The sequence below is a fragment of the Oncorhynchus kisutch genome, linkage group LG15 (assembly GCF_002021735.2).
Source record: "Oncorhynchus kisutch isolate 150728-3 linkage group LG15, Okis_V2, whole genome shotgun sequence".
In the NCBI taxonomy this organism is placed as follows: Eukaryota; Metazoa; Chordata; class Actinopteri; order Salmoniformes; family Salmonidae; genus Oncorhynchus; species Oncorhynchus kisutch.
The window spans coordinates 81,976,856-81,992,393 of NC_034188.2; the positions used below are offsets into that span (position 1 = coordinate 81,976,856).

General features: G+C 44.9%; 1 pseudogene; it reads right to left on the reverse strand.

Moving 5' to 3' along the window:
- Positions 1 to 5,207: 5,207 nt before the first annotated feature.
- The window catches only part of LOC109878863 (tumor necrosis factor receptor superfamily member 19L-like), a 57,821-nt pseudogene continuing 47,490 nt past the window's right edge, over positions 5,208 to 15,538 (reverse strand).

Here is a 15,538-nt window from a genome sequence, read left to right on the forward strand (position 1 = left end):
TTTATTTCTACTATTATCTACAGGGTAGAATAATAGTGAAGACATCAAAACTATGAAATAACACATATGGGAATCATGTAGCAACCTAAAAAATTTTAAACAAATTAAACAAAATCCAACAAATCATGGCTGCTTTTCTGTCACTCTGCGGTCCAACTCATCCCAAACCATCTCAAATGAGTTGAGGTCAGGTGATTGTAGAGGCCAGGTCATCTGATGCACTCCATCACTCTCCTTCTCAGTCAAATAGCCCTTACACAGTCTGGAGGTGTGTTGGGTAATTGTCCTGTTGAAGAACAAATGATAGTCCCACTAAGCACAAAACAGATGGGATGGCGTATCACTGCAGAACGCTGTGGTAGCCATGCTGGGTAAGTGTGCCTTGAATTCTAAATAAATCACATAGTGTCACCAGCAAAGGACCCCCACACCATCAGACCTCCTCCTCCATGCTTCACAGTGGGAACCACACTTGCGAAGATCATCCGTTCACCTACTCTGCGTCTCACAAAGACACGGAGGTTGGAACCAAAAATCTCAAATTTGGACTCATCAGACCAAAGGACAGATTTCCACAGGCCTAATGTCCATTGCTCGTGTTTCTTGGCCCAAGCAAGTCTCTTCTTATTATTGGTGTCCTTTAGTAGTGTTTTCTTTGCAGCAATTCGACCATGAAGTCCTGATTCACGCAGTCTCTGAACAGCTGATGTTGAGATGTGTCTGTTACTTGAACTCTGTGAAGCATTTATTTGGGCTGCAATTTCTGAGGTGCAGATAACTGTAATGAACTTATCCTCTGCAGCAGAGTGATTACACGTGGTCTGTGGTTTGAGGCCGGTTGGACGTACTGCCATATTCTCTAAAATCACATTGGAGAAATTATCATTAAATTGTATTGCAACAGCTCTGGTGGACATTCATGGTCAGCCTGCCAATTGCACGCTCCCTCAAAACTTGAGACATCAGTGACGCTGTGTTGTGTGACAAATTTGCACATTTTAGGGGGCCTTTTATTGTCTCTGCACAAGGTGCATCTGTGTAATGATCATGATGTTTGATCAGCTTCTTGATATGCCACACCTGTCAGGTGGATGGATTATCTTGGCAAAGGATAAATGCTCAATAACAGGTATGTAAATTTGTGGACAACATTTGCGAAAAAAAGCTTTTTGTGCCTGTGGAACATTTCTGGTATCTTTTATTTCAGGTCATGAAATATGGGACCAACACTTTACGTGTTGCGTTTATATTTTTGTTCAGTGTATTTAGTTGTGCGAAGATTTCCCGTACTGCAGTAGAAGGCACCAAAGGCTCACTTAACATCCTGTCAATTTACTGTGCTGATAGTGGATCAATGTTTGTCGACATCATCCATGTCATAATCAATGGTTGTCAACATCATCCAGATTTGATCAATGTTTGTCGACAGCCTTTATTTTTTGGGCCCTCATATAGACTCACACGCGTGTTTACCATGGGCTCATATAGACTCGCGTGTTTACCGTGGGCTCATATAGACTCACACGCGTGTTTACCGTGGGCTCATATAGACTCACACGCGTGTTTACCGTGGGCTCATATAGACTCACACGCGTGTTTACCGTGGGCTCATATAGACTCACACGCGTGTTTACCGTGGGCTCATATAGACTCACACGCGTGTTTACCATGGGCTCATATAGACTCACACGCGTGTTTACCGTGGGCTCATATAGACTCACACGCGTGTTTACCGTGAGCTCATATAGACTCACACGCGTGTTTACCGTGGGCTCATATAGACTCACACGCGTGTTTACCGTGGGCTCATATAGACTCACACGCGTGTTTACCGTGGGAAGTTCATGCATTATAACACAAACCACACGCAGACCAGTCAAAATAAACCGCTCATTTATTTCAAGAGTAGAAATATCATAGAGAAAAATGCAATATCATAATAAATACAATCTACAATGTAAAGAAGATGAGTTGTTTTCCTTTCTGCAACACTTCAGTTTATAACATGTTCTAATAAATCAGATAAAAACATGGACATGTTCAACCAATAGAAATGATCAAATCCAGACAATGGTTCTAAACGGCAAAAACAGCCAACATACAGAATCTAAAAAATTGTTCAACTAGATCCTGATCATCATCCTCCCTTTATCAAATGTCAACTGCAAAACCCAAAGTGGTTCCACAGTGAAGCAGCTACGTCAGCCACTACTCGGAAATCTATTCAAATAACAAACAACTGAAGTAAAAACACTTGAAATGCAGCTGAAGGAATGACATTGAGGTGGTCAAAGTCTAAATATTCCTATGATAATGTAGTTCCCTTTAGGAGGACTGAGAATACAGTTTTTATTCAGATTACCCAGAGATGATAGTGTCTGTCTGCATGCTCTCCTTGGAGGAGTAAGACAGTTTGTGTGTGTGTGTGTGTGTGTGTGTGTGTGTGTGTGTGTGTGTGTGTGTGTGTGTGTGTGTGTGTTTGTGTGCGTAGCAATATGTAATAACAGTTGACTGAAAACGGAATGAATAATACATCTGTAGTGCTTTATCTGTGGGGGCAAAAGAGACTTGTTGATTATCCTAATAACTTAGTCTGTTTGTTGAAAGGCAATTGTCACAAGGCAGGAAGTGAGGTCATGGTTTGAGCTAAGTGCCACATGGAGTAGGATGCCACTGATCAATGGTCAGTGTAGCTGGGAGGGTCAACTGATCCTAGATGTGACACGCCAGGAGAGAGGAAGTCACAGGACAAAGCACATCTCCCCGAAAATGCCTGGGACATACTTAAGTGCGTCAAAAGAGGCACTGCAAACTACTGGCAAACCCACACCCTGTCCCTGACTGTCCTGTCCCTAACTGTCCTGTCCCTGACTGACGCTGTCCCTGACTGACGCTGTCCCTGACTGTCCTGTCCTGTCCCTGACTGACGCTGTCCCTGACTCGGTTCCTGACCCTGTCCCTGACTGTCCTGTACCTGACTGTCCTGTCCCGTCCCTGACTGACGCTGTTCCTGACTGTCCTGTCCCGTCCCTGACTGACGCTGTCCCTGACTCGGTTCCTGACCCTGTCCCTGATTGACGCTGTCCCTGACTGTCCTGTCCCTGACTCTGTCCTGTCCCTGACTGACTCTGTCCTGTCCCTGACTGACTCTGTCCTGTCCCTGACTGACGCGGTTCCTGACTGTCCTGTCCCTGACTCTGTCCCTGACTCTGTCCCTGACTCTGTTCCTGTCCCTGACCCTGACTCTGTCCTGACTTTGTCCTGACCTTGTCCCCGACTCCGTCCTGACTCTCTTCCTGATTCTCTCCCTGACCTCCTCCCTGACTCTCTCCCTGACTCTCTCCCTGTCGCTGTCCGACCCTCCTCTGGTCAAATCTAAGAGTTTCAATATTCACAGCCCTATGTACATATATACAGTCATTTACACTGCTGTTACCACATGTTCAACTTTAATCAGAAACTAAATGAAGTTAAATGCCATCTATAAGAGCTAAAGAGTACAACATGAAGTTCATGCTGTTTGTATATTATTATGTCTCTCTATCAATGTTGGAGACTACATTCAACATTATCAAGAAGGCCTAAAACTTACGCTAATCAGCGTTTCAAATATAACAAGTCAAAACAGCTGAAAGTGTTAGAAAAATGATTAAAAGTTCTCTACACTACAAATTGGAGTCGTTTCCTAGAATAATACTTGTTCTTTTTTGTATGTGTTCTATGTGTGTAGGCCTACCCCCGTGTGTGTGTGTGTAGGTGTGTGTGTGTAGGTGTGTGTGTAGGTGTGTGTAGGTGTGTGTGTGTGTGTGTGTAGGTGTGTGTGTGCGTGTGTGTGTGTGTGTGTGTGTGTGTGTAGGTGTATGTGTAGGTGTGTGTGTGTGTGTGTGTGTGTGTGTAGGTGTGTGTGTGTGTGTGTGTGTGTGTGTGTGTGTGTGTAGGTGTGTGTGTGTGTGTGTGTGTGTGTAGGTGTGTGTGTGTGTGTGGGTGTGTGTAGGTGTGTGTGTGTGTGTAGGTGTGTGTGTGTGTGTGTGTGTGTGTGTGTGTGTGTGTGTGTGTAGGTGTGTGTGTGTGTAGGTGTGTGTGTGTGTGTGTGTGTGTGTAGGTGTGTGTGTGTGTAGGTGTGTGTGTGTGTGTGTGTGTGTGTGTGTGTGTGTGTGTAGGTGTGTAGGTGGGTGTGTGTGTGTGTGTGTGTGTAGGTGTAGGTGGGTGTGTGTGTGCGTGTGTAGGTGGGTGTGTGTGTGTGTGTAGGTGTGTGTGTGTGTGTGTGTGTGTGTGTGTGTGTGTGTGTGTAGGTGTGTGTGTGTGTAGGTGTGTGTGTGTGTGTGTGTGTGTGTAGGTGTGTGTGTGTGTGTGTGTGTGTAGGTGTGTAGGTGGGTGTGTGTGTGTGTGTGTGTAGGTGTAGGTGGGTGTGTGTGTGCGTGTGTAGGTGGGTGTGTGTGTGTGTGTAGGTGTGTGTGTGTGTGTGTGTAGGTGGATGTGTGTGTGTAGGTGTGTGTGTGTGTGTGTGTGTGTGTGTGTGTGTAGGTGTGTGTGTGTGTGTAGGTGTGTGTGTGTGTGTGTGTGTGTGTGTGTGTGTGTGTGTGTAGGTGGGTGTGTGTGTGTGTGTGTGTGTGTGTAGGTGGGTGTGTGTGTGCGTGTGTAGGTGGGCGTGTGTGTGTGTGTAGGTGTGTGTGTGTGTGTGTGTGTGTGTGTGTAGGTGTGTGTGTGTGTGTGTGTAGGTGTGTGTGTGTGTGTAGGTGGGTGTGTGTTTGTGTGTAGGTGTGTGTGTAGGTGGATGTGTGTGTGTAGGTGTGTGTGTAGGTGTGTGTGTGTGTAGGTGTGTGTGTAGGTGTGTGTGTGTAGGTGTGTGTGTGTAGGTGTGTGTGTGTGTGTGTGTGTGTGTGTGTGTGTGTGTGTGTGTGTGTGTGTGTGTGTGTGTGTGTGTGTGTGTGTGTGTGTGTGTGTGTATTGCACAGTGTCGAGTGCAGACTGTGTTGACCACACGGTTGGGTTAATTCATAATTTGTCCTCCTCTCTTCTCCCTGCCTCTAAAGACAATAGGAATAGATACAACTTGTTTGTGTTAAAAATACAAGGGTTTCCCTTTGTCTGGCACCCAGGCTAACTTCCCAACAAGCACCCAGGCTAACTTCCCAAATCACAACTTCTCTGGTCGCCATTTTGGAATCCCATCACATCCATCGATCAGCGAGGTAGAGTTATTTTTACCCAGCATTCCTCTCTGCGAATGTTTAGCTGTTAACCTGTAAGAGAGAGAGCAAGTGGAAAGAGAGAGAGAGAGATGGAAAGAGAGAGAGCGAGAGAGAGAGAGACAGAGAGAGAGACAGATAGGCGAGAGACAGAGAGAGAGAGAGCGAGACAGAGAGACAGAGAGAGAGAGACAGAGAGGAGAGAGACAGCGAGAGAGAGAGAGACAGATAAGAGAGACAGATAAGAGAGAGACAGATAGGAGAGAGACAGAGAGAGAGAGAGACAGAGAGAGCGAGAGAGACAGAGAGACAGAGAGAGACAGACAGAGAGAGAGACAGAGAGCGAGAGAGAGAGATTATTAGAATGGTTGATCGTTGACTCACAGGATGTTGCTTCATGGGAATGTGACTTACAGGCAGGACTTGAGAGGTGGTGTGTGTGTGTGTTCCCAATGTCACCACCAGGGGCCAGTAGCTTCCTCACTAACTGTCAGGGATGGGATGCCAACTGGCAATTTGATGCAAAAATACAATTTAATTCATTCACTCGTCAGCACTGACAAACCGTAAGTGTGTCACGTTTAAACGTGCTGAGCTAGACGTGTGTGTTTTTGTCACTGATGATTAACTATGGAGTGTGTGTGTGTTGTTGAGGGAGTTCTTCCCAGCACCACAATGACAGGCAATGTGTTACTATTCCATAATTCAGCAGTCACTAGAAGAATATGATCTCCTCTGTGTGCTGCCAGGGTCTCCTGAGAGAACTCAAGAAGCAGATTGTTCTGTGGACTGGAAAGAGGAAGAGAGGAGGTGAAAATAAAACGAGAGGGAGTATCAGCAAGACAGGAAGTAACCATCACCTCCTGTGTACCCCTGGCAGCTGGTGAGGATGATGACGAGGATGACTTGTTCGCCCCCAGCAGAGCTGAATCCTCCACTGAGTCTGAGTCACTCAACTCTGGGCAGAACGTCATCTCCACGGAACCAGGCCTCTGCTCCTGAATCTGAGCCACCTGAAACCTGTCAACCAAACGGAAGATTGGTGCATGGATATACGGTGCATGGATATATACTGTGCATGGATATATACAGTGCATGGATATATACGGTGAATGGATATATACGGTGCATGGATATATACGGTGCATGGATATACGGTGCATGGATATACGGTGCATGTATATATATGGTGCATGGATATATATGGTGCATGGATATATATGGTGCATGGATATATACGGTGCATGGATATATACGGTGCATGGATATATACGGTGCATGGGTATATACGGTGCATGGATATATATGGTGAATGGATATACGGCGCATGGATATACGGTGCATGGATATACGGTGCATGGATATATACGGTGCATGGATATACGGCGCATGGATATACGGCGCATGGATATACGGTGCATGGATATACGGTGCATGGATATACGGCGCATGGATATACGGTGCATGGATATATACGGTGCATGGATATATATGGTGAATGGATATACGGCGCATGGATATACGGTGCATGGATATACGGCGCATGGATATACGGTGCATGGATATACGGTGCATGGATATGCCTACGTACAGTTGAAGTCTGAAGTTTAACCGCCCTGACTCTGTCAGAAGTTTCAACCGCTCCACAAATTTCTTGTTAACAAACTATAGTTTTGGCAAGTCGGTTAGGACATCTACTTTGTGCATGACACAAGTCATTTTTCCAACAATTGTTTACAGACAGATTATTTCACTGTATCACAAGTCCAGTGGGTCAGAAGTTTACATACACTAAGTTGACTGTGCCTTTAATTAAACAGCTTGGAAAATTACAGAAAATTATGTCATGGCTTTAGAAGTGTCTGATAGGATAATTTACATCATTTGAGTCAACGTTTGACCTCTGTCATTGTCAACAAAGGGTATATAACAAAGTATTGAGATAAACTTTTGTTATTGACCAAATACTTATTTTCCACCATAATTTGAAAATAAATTCATAAAAAATCCTACAATGTGATTTTCTGGATTGCTTTCTTCTCATTTTGTCTGTCATAGTTGAAGTGTATCTATGATGAAAATTACAGGCCTCTCTCATCTTTTTAAGTGGGAGAACTTGCACAATTGGTGGCTGACTAAATACAGTTTTGCCCCACTGTATATCCACAGTAAAACGGGTCCTATATCGACATAACCTGAAAGGCCGCTCAGCAAGGAAGAAGCCACTGCTCCAAAACCGCCATAAAAAAGCCAGACTACGGTTTTCAACTGCACATTGGGACAAAGATTGTGCTTTTTAGAGAAATGTCCTCTGGTCTGATGAAAAAAAATATAACTGTTTGGCCATAATGACCATCGTTATGTTTGGAGGAAAAAGGGGGAGGCTTGCAAGCTGAAGAACACCATCCCAACCGTGAAGCAGGGGGGTGGCAGCATCATGTTGTGGGGGTGCTTTGCTGCAGGAGAGACTGGTGCACTTCACAAAATAGATGACATCATGAGAAGGAAAATTATGTGAATATATTGAAGCAACATCTCAAGACAGTCAGGAAGTTAAAGCTTGGTCGCATATGGGTCTTCCAAATGGACAATGACCCCAAGAATACTTCCAAAGTTATGGCAAAATGGCTTAAGGACAACAAAGTCAAGGTATTGGAGTGGCTATCACAAAGCCCTGACCTCAATCCCATAGAAACTGTGTGGGCAGAACTGAAAAAGTGTTTGCGAGCAAGGAGGCCCACAAACCTGACTCAGTTACACCAGCTCTGTCAGGAGGAATGGGCCAAAATTCACCCAACTTATTGTGGGAAGCTTGTGGAAGGCTACCCAAAACATTTGACCCAACAATTTAAAGGCAATGCTACCAAATATCTAATTGAGTGTATGTAAACTTCTGACCCACTGGGAATGTGATGAAATAAATAAAAGCTGAAATATATAATTCTCTCTACTATTATTCTAACATTTCACATTCTTAAAGTAAAGTGGTGATCCTAACTGACCTAAGACAGGGAATTTTTACTAGGATTAAATGTCAGGAATTGTGAAAAACTGGGTTTAAATGTATTTGGCTAAGGTGTATGTAAACTTTCGACTTCAACTGTATGTACACAATGCTCACACTTAGCAACAGTATGTGTGTGTTTCCATCCTCACCTCCCAACAGACCGGGTCACCTCCCCAGGAATCCTCCACTTCCCTTCAGGGAGTAACCCTGACCCAGCCCTGGGCTTCTGGGAGATCTTAGTGGTGGAGTGGTGTGTGTCCACGGGGGGCAGGAGAGGGGTCTTCTGGAGGGTCTGGAGGTCCAGAGGGGGTAACAGGAGAGACTGAGGGGGTTTGAGGGGTGTCAGGAGGAACTTTGGGGGTTTGAGGGGGCCGAGGGGGGGCAGGAGGATGGGGGGGCCATTTCTTCTGGGCACAGCGGGAGCAGCAGTAGCCGTGTCGGGGGCCAGACAGGCCAGACAGACCAGAGATGGTGTGGAGGTGAGACTGGTGAGGACATAGTCTGGGTAAGGAGAGGAAATGAGTCAACGGAGACAGCACTGGGAACCTGGAGTTGGGAGAGAGAGAGAGAGAACATGTATGAGCAGGTATGCAGGCACACACACACACACAAGCAGGTATGCACAGACGGGGAAATGACCATAGTGCTTCTCACATGCAAAACACACACATTTACATGGTTTTGGCGTGTGTGTGTAATAGGGTAGGGACAGACAGCAATACCTCACATCTGGTTTCTGTCCAACTACATCGCCCTCTTCAGAAACCAACCCCACTAGCCTAATGAAACCCTTGGCCTACTGAAGCCCCTGGTCTACTCAATCCCCTGGTCTACTCAATCCCCTGGCCTACTGAAATCCCTGGCCTACTCAATCCCCTGGCCTACTCAAGCCCCTGGTCTACTGAATTCCCTGGCCTACTCAATCCCCTGGTCTACTCAATCCCCTGGTCTACTCAAGCCCCTGGTCTACTGAAGCCCCTGGTCTACTGAAGCCCCTGGTCTACTCAATCCCCTGGCCTACTGAAGCCCCTGGCCTACTGAAGCCCCTGGCCTACTGAAGCCCCTGGCCTACTGAAGCCCCTGGTCTACTGAAGCCCCTGGTCTACCTAATCCCCTGGCCTACTGAAACCCTTGGCCTACTGAAGCCCCTGGCCTACTGAAACCCTTGGCCTACTGAAGCCCCTGGCCTACTGAAACCCTTGGCCTACTGAAGCCCCTGGTCTACTGAAGCCCCTGTTCTACTGAATCCCCTGGCCTACTGAAGCCCCTGGTCTACTCAATCCCCTGGTCTACTCAATCCCCTGGTCTACTGAAGCCCCTGTTCTACTGAATCCCCTGGCCTACTGAATCCCTTGGCCTACTGAAGCCCCTAGCCTACCAGTGAAACGCCTGGCAACGGGCAGAGCCTCCCTTTATTAAAATGCACAGTGTCCAAGCGGCTCTGCCATCCCAGCCTTTATGAAACCACTCAGTGCAGAGCTGCCTATTGTTCCATTGTGTGGGAGGGTCCTGTGATGCTTCTCTGACCCCAACGACCCCCACTAACCTCTGGTTATCCCTGGACCACAGAAAAGGTATGTGTGTTTGTGTGCGTGTGTGTGTGTGTGTGTGAGCATGTAGAGCGTTCCAGAACGCAAGCTGACAGGCAATGTCACAAACTCACAGGAGAGAACAGCAGAACATTTCAGAACATCTGAAGGGCGTTTCCATTAAGCTGCACATTATATCCTTCTGCTGTTATCTGTGTTCTATACCCTGTCCTGTAACCTGTGTTCTATACCCTGTCCTGTAACCTGTGTTCTATACCCTGTGTTCTATACCATATCCAATAACCTGTGTTCTATACCCTGTGTTCTATACCCTGTCCTGTAACCTGTGTTCTATACCCTGTGTTCTATACCCTATCCAATAACCTGTGTTCTATACCCTGTGTTCTATACCCTGTCCTGTAACCTGTGTTCTATACCCTGTCCTGTAACCTGTGTTCTATACCCTATCCAATAACCTGTGTTCTATACCCTATCCAATAACCTGTGTTCTATACCCTGTCCTGTAACCTGTGTCCTATACCCTGTGTTCTATACCCTGTCCTGTAACCTGTGTCCTATACCCTTGTATCTATACCCTATCCAATAACCTGTGTTCTATACCCTATCCAATAACCTGTGTTCTATACCCTGTCCTGTAACCTGTGTTCTATACCCTGTCCTGTAACCTGTGTTCTATACCCTGTCCTGTAACCTGTGTTCTATACCCTGTCCTGTAACCTGTGTTCTATACCCTATCCAATAACCTGTGTTCTATACCCGGTCCTGTAACCTGTTCTCTATACCCTGTCCTGTAACCTGTTCTTTATACCCTGTCCTGTAACCTGTGTTCTATACCCTGTCCTGTAACCTGTGTTCTATACCCTGTCCTGTAACCTGTGTTCTATACCCTGTCCTGTAACCTGTTCTCTATACCCTGTCCTGTAACCTGTGTTCTATACCCTGTCCTGTAACCTGTGTTCTATACCCTGTCCTGTAACCTGTTCTCTATACCCTGTCCTGTAACCTGTGTTCTATACCCTATCCTGTAACCTGTGTTCTATACCCTGTCCTGTAACCTGTTCTCTATACCCTGTCCTGTAACCTGTGTTCTATACCCTATCCTGTAACCTGTGTTCTATACCCTGCCCTGTAACCTGTGTTCTATACCCTATCCAATAACCTGTGTTCTATACCCTGTGTTCTATACCCTGTCCTGTAACCTGTGTTCTATACCCTGTCCTGTAACCTGTGTTCTATACCCTATCCAATAACCTATGTTCTATACCCTATCCAATAACCTGTGTTCTATACCCTGTCCTGTAACCTGTGTCCTATACCCTGTGTTCTATACCCTGTCCTGTAACCTGTGTCCTATACCCTGTGTTCTATACCCTATCCAATAACCTGTGTTCTATACCCTGTCCTGTAACCTGTGTTCTATACCCTGTCCTGTAACCTGTGTTCTATACCCTGTCCTGTAACCTGTGTTCTATACCCTGTCCTGTAACCTGTGTTCTATACCCTATCCAATAACCTGTGTTCTATACCCTGTCCTGTAACCTGTTCTCTATACCCTGTCCTGTAACCTGTGTTCTATACCCTGTCCTGTAACCTGTGTTCTATACCCTGTCCTGTAACCTGTGTTCTATACCCTGTCCTGTAACCTGTTCTCTATACCCTGTCCTGTAACCTGTGTTCTATACCCTGTCCTGTAACCTGTGTTCTATACCCTGTCCTGTAACCTGTGTTCTATACCCTGTCCTGTAACCTGTTCTCTATACCCTGTCCTGTAACCTGTGTTCTATACCCTGTCCTATAACCTGTTCTCTATACCCTGTCCTGTAACCTGTTCTCTATACCCTGTCCTGTAACCTGTTCTCTATACCCTGTCCTGTAACCTGTTCTCTATACCCTGTCCTGTAACCTGTGTTCTATACCCTGTCCTATAACCTGTTCTCTATACCCTGTCCTGTAACCTGTTCTCTATACCCTGTCCTGTAACCTGTTCTCTATACCCTGTCCTGTAACCTGTTCTCTATACCCTGTCCTGTAACCTGTGTTCTATACCCTGTCCTGTAACCTGTTCTCTATACCCTGTCCTGTAACCTGTGTTTTACACCTTGTCCTGTAACCTGTGTTTTACAGCACAGGGTATAGAGAACCCGTCAGTCAGTGTGTGTGAAGACACAGGAGTTCAAGGCCGACCGCGCTACTGTAGGCATTGTTAGCAGAAAACAGGTTCCACCATTTTAGTGAATGGAAAAAAGAAAACTGTGTGGTCAGTCTTCGTATAAATAAAAACATGTTTTGACGACAATCATTCCACGGAGGAGCGAGTGTCTTCACTCCTCCCTTGCACTTGATTGATGAACTAAGGTTACTGATTAGAAAGGCTCTTTCCACAACTGGTTGTCTAGGTCTTAATTGAAAGTAAAAAACTAAAACCAGCAGACACTAGGCCCTCCATGGAAGGAGTTTGACAGCCCTGATTAATTGTAGCCTGCAGTACCCCGGTCGGCCTTTAACTTGAGTTACTCAATGAGAGGCGGCAGCACTGAGCTAGCCTGCAACATCACTTCCTGGAGTAGCTCAAACTGTCATGTCTTCATGACACACCATCTTAACGGACTTCATTTGGCTTAGATGTGCTATTGAGTCTTCACATAGGAATAGGGTCTCAAAGGGAGGGGATATTACTGGAAACTTTCTAAGTTTACCAGTAAGCTACCAGAATGCTTGTATCTTTCAATATTTTTTTTGTCATTTATCACAAAACATCTAGTGGCCCTTTTTGAGTACTTCAGATTATCTCAGGTGTCTAATTATCTCTGGTCCACTGTGAGGCTTTACCACATGTCAAATATGAAATAATTAAGCAAGATGATTTTAAAATAAAAAAATAGAATGACAAAGCTGTAAATCATTATACTAAATATAAACTGTCAACTTAGTGAATACCACTGGCGTTTTAATATGAAGATTATATATTTTAATATTTTCTACAAACTAAGGAAAATATATGTATTTTACAATATATTTGTTGTCAATGTTCTGGTTTCAAACTGGTGGTAATTGATTACTTGATTAGGCTGTTTTCTCATGAACCATTATGGTCTATTCTACTAGAAAGTCATGGATAACATGGAAACAGATATAATACATGAACACCATGTATGAATACATTTAGTTGTGTTAGAGCCTGAATAAAGATGTTTTGTCACTGGCTTACTCACAATACCCACAATGTTAAAGTGGACTTTTCTGAATGTGTATGTTGCATGAACTCATCCTGTGTGCAACAATAACGTTTAACATGATTTTTGAATGACTACCTCATTTACAATTATATGTAATGTCCCTCGGTTGAATTTGAAACTTCTGTGAAGTTTCAAACACAGATTCAACCACAAAGACCAATTCCTGGCAAGGAAGGGCACCTATTGGTAGATAGGTAAAAATAAAATATAAAAATACATTGAATATCCCTTTGAGCATGGTTAAGTTATTAATGACACTTTGGATGGTGTATCAATACACCCAGTCACTACAAAGACACAGACGTCCTTCCTAACTCAGTTGCCGGAGAGGAAGGAAACCACTCAGGGATTTCATGAGGCCAATGGTGACTTTAAAACTGTTGCAAAGTTTAATGGTTGTGATAGGAGAAAACTGAGGATGGATCAACAACATTGTAGTTACTCCACAATACGAACCTAAATGACAGAGTGACAAGAAGGAAGCCTGTACATAAGAAATTCAAAAACATGCATCCTGTTTGCAACAAGGCACTAAAGTAATACTGCAAATGTGCTATGTTTGGGGCAAATCCAACACAACACATTACTGAGGACCACTCCATATTTTCAAGCATAGTGGTGACTGCATCGTGCTATGGGTATGCTTGTAATTGTTAAAGAACTGTCAAGTTTTTCAGGATAAAAAAGAAAGGAAAGGAGCTAAGCACAGGCTGAATCCTAAAGGAAAACTTAGTTCACTCTGCTTTCCACCAGACAATGGGAGATTCATTTCCCTTTCAGCCGGACAATAACCTAAAACACGAGGCCAAATCTACACTGGAGTTGATTACCAAGAAGACCGTGAATGTTCCTGAGTGGCCGAGTTACAGTTTTGTCTTAAATATACTTGATAATCTATGGCAACACCTGAAAATGACTGTCTAACAATGACCAACAGCCATTTTGACAGAACTTGACATATTTAGAAAATAAAAATGGCCTAATGTTGCAAAATCGAGACGTGGAAATCTCTTAGAGACTTATCCAGAAATACTCACAGTTGTATTTACTGCCAAAGGTGCTTCTACAAAGTATTGACTCAGGGGTGTGAATACTTATGTCAATGAGATACGTCTGTATTTAATTTTCAATAAATTTGCAAAAAAAGAATCTAAAAACACATTTTCACTTAGTCATTATTGTGTAGATGGGTGAGCAATAAATACATGTCATCCATTTTGACTTCAGGCTGTAACACAACGTAGAATAAGTCAAGGGGTATGAATACTTTGTGAAGGTTCTGAGTACAGGCATTGCTCTCACCCAATAGGACTAAGCAGAACACTGTTTAAGGTAGGTATGTCTATGCATGTATTATATATAGGGTTCTCACTTGATTGAGGAGGCTTTGCTGATGGCCATCTGTTTACTCTCGTACTCCAGTAGCAGCTCCTCCAGGGCAGCAGCATTCTCTACAACACATACAGCACTTCAGCAAATACTGCCGAGAATTACTACATACATAACTGTAGGAGTGATTGCACGCACACACACACACACACACACACACACACACACACACACACACACACACACACACACACACACACACACACACACACACACAGAGAGAGAGAGAGATTCTTTAGGGAAGATATTTTTGACAGTGGATGAAATCAGATCAGTGTGATGACCGCGCTCAAACTCAATTGGCTATTATCTCGTATTGATGAAGTTAGTGGTTTCAAAACCCACAAACCTATTAGCAGAGACGTCTCTCTGTGTTTGCAGATCTGAACAGACTAGGCAATATGCCTAAACCTGGCCTTGTAATGGGCATAGGAGAGCCTACACCCATCATTTTCACTTTCAGATCACCAACACAGAAGGGGTAAAGGCTAGGGGTTGCTTTACGCTCAGGCCTATGACATAAGCAGAAGCAGTGACATCATCAGAAACAGTGACGTCATCATAAATGAACTAGTACCTTTCTTCTCTGTGATGAGGCGCACTAGAACACTGATGGTGTCTTCATTAGGATCGTCTACGATGTAGGGACAAGCGTTACCTACAGAGAGAGAGGGAAGGAGAGAGAGAGAGAGAGGGGGAGAGAGAGAGAGAGAGAGAGAGAGAGAAGGGGAGAGAGAGAGAGAGAAGGGGAGAGAGAGAGAGAGAGAGAGAGAGAGAGAGAGAGAGAGGGAGAGAGAGAGAGAGAGAGAGAAGGGGAGAGAGAGAGAGAGAGAGAGAGAGAGAGAGAGAGAGAGAGGGAGAGAGAGGGAAGGGGAGAGAGAGAGAGAGAGAGAGAGAGAGAGAGAGAGAGAGAGAGAGAAGGGGAGAGAGAGAGAGGGAAGGGGAGAGAGAGAGGGAAGGGGAGAGAGAGAGGGAAGGGGAGAGAGAGAGGGAAGGGGAGAGAGAGAGGGAAGGGGAGAGAGAGAGAGAGAGGGAGAGAGAGAGAGAGAGGGAGAGCGAGAGAGAGGGAAGGGGAGAGAGAGAGAGAGAGAGAGAGAGAGAGAGAGAGAGAGAGAGAGAGAGAGAGAGAGAGAGAGAGAGAGAGGGAATGGGAGAGAGAGAGAGAGA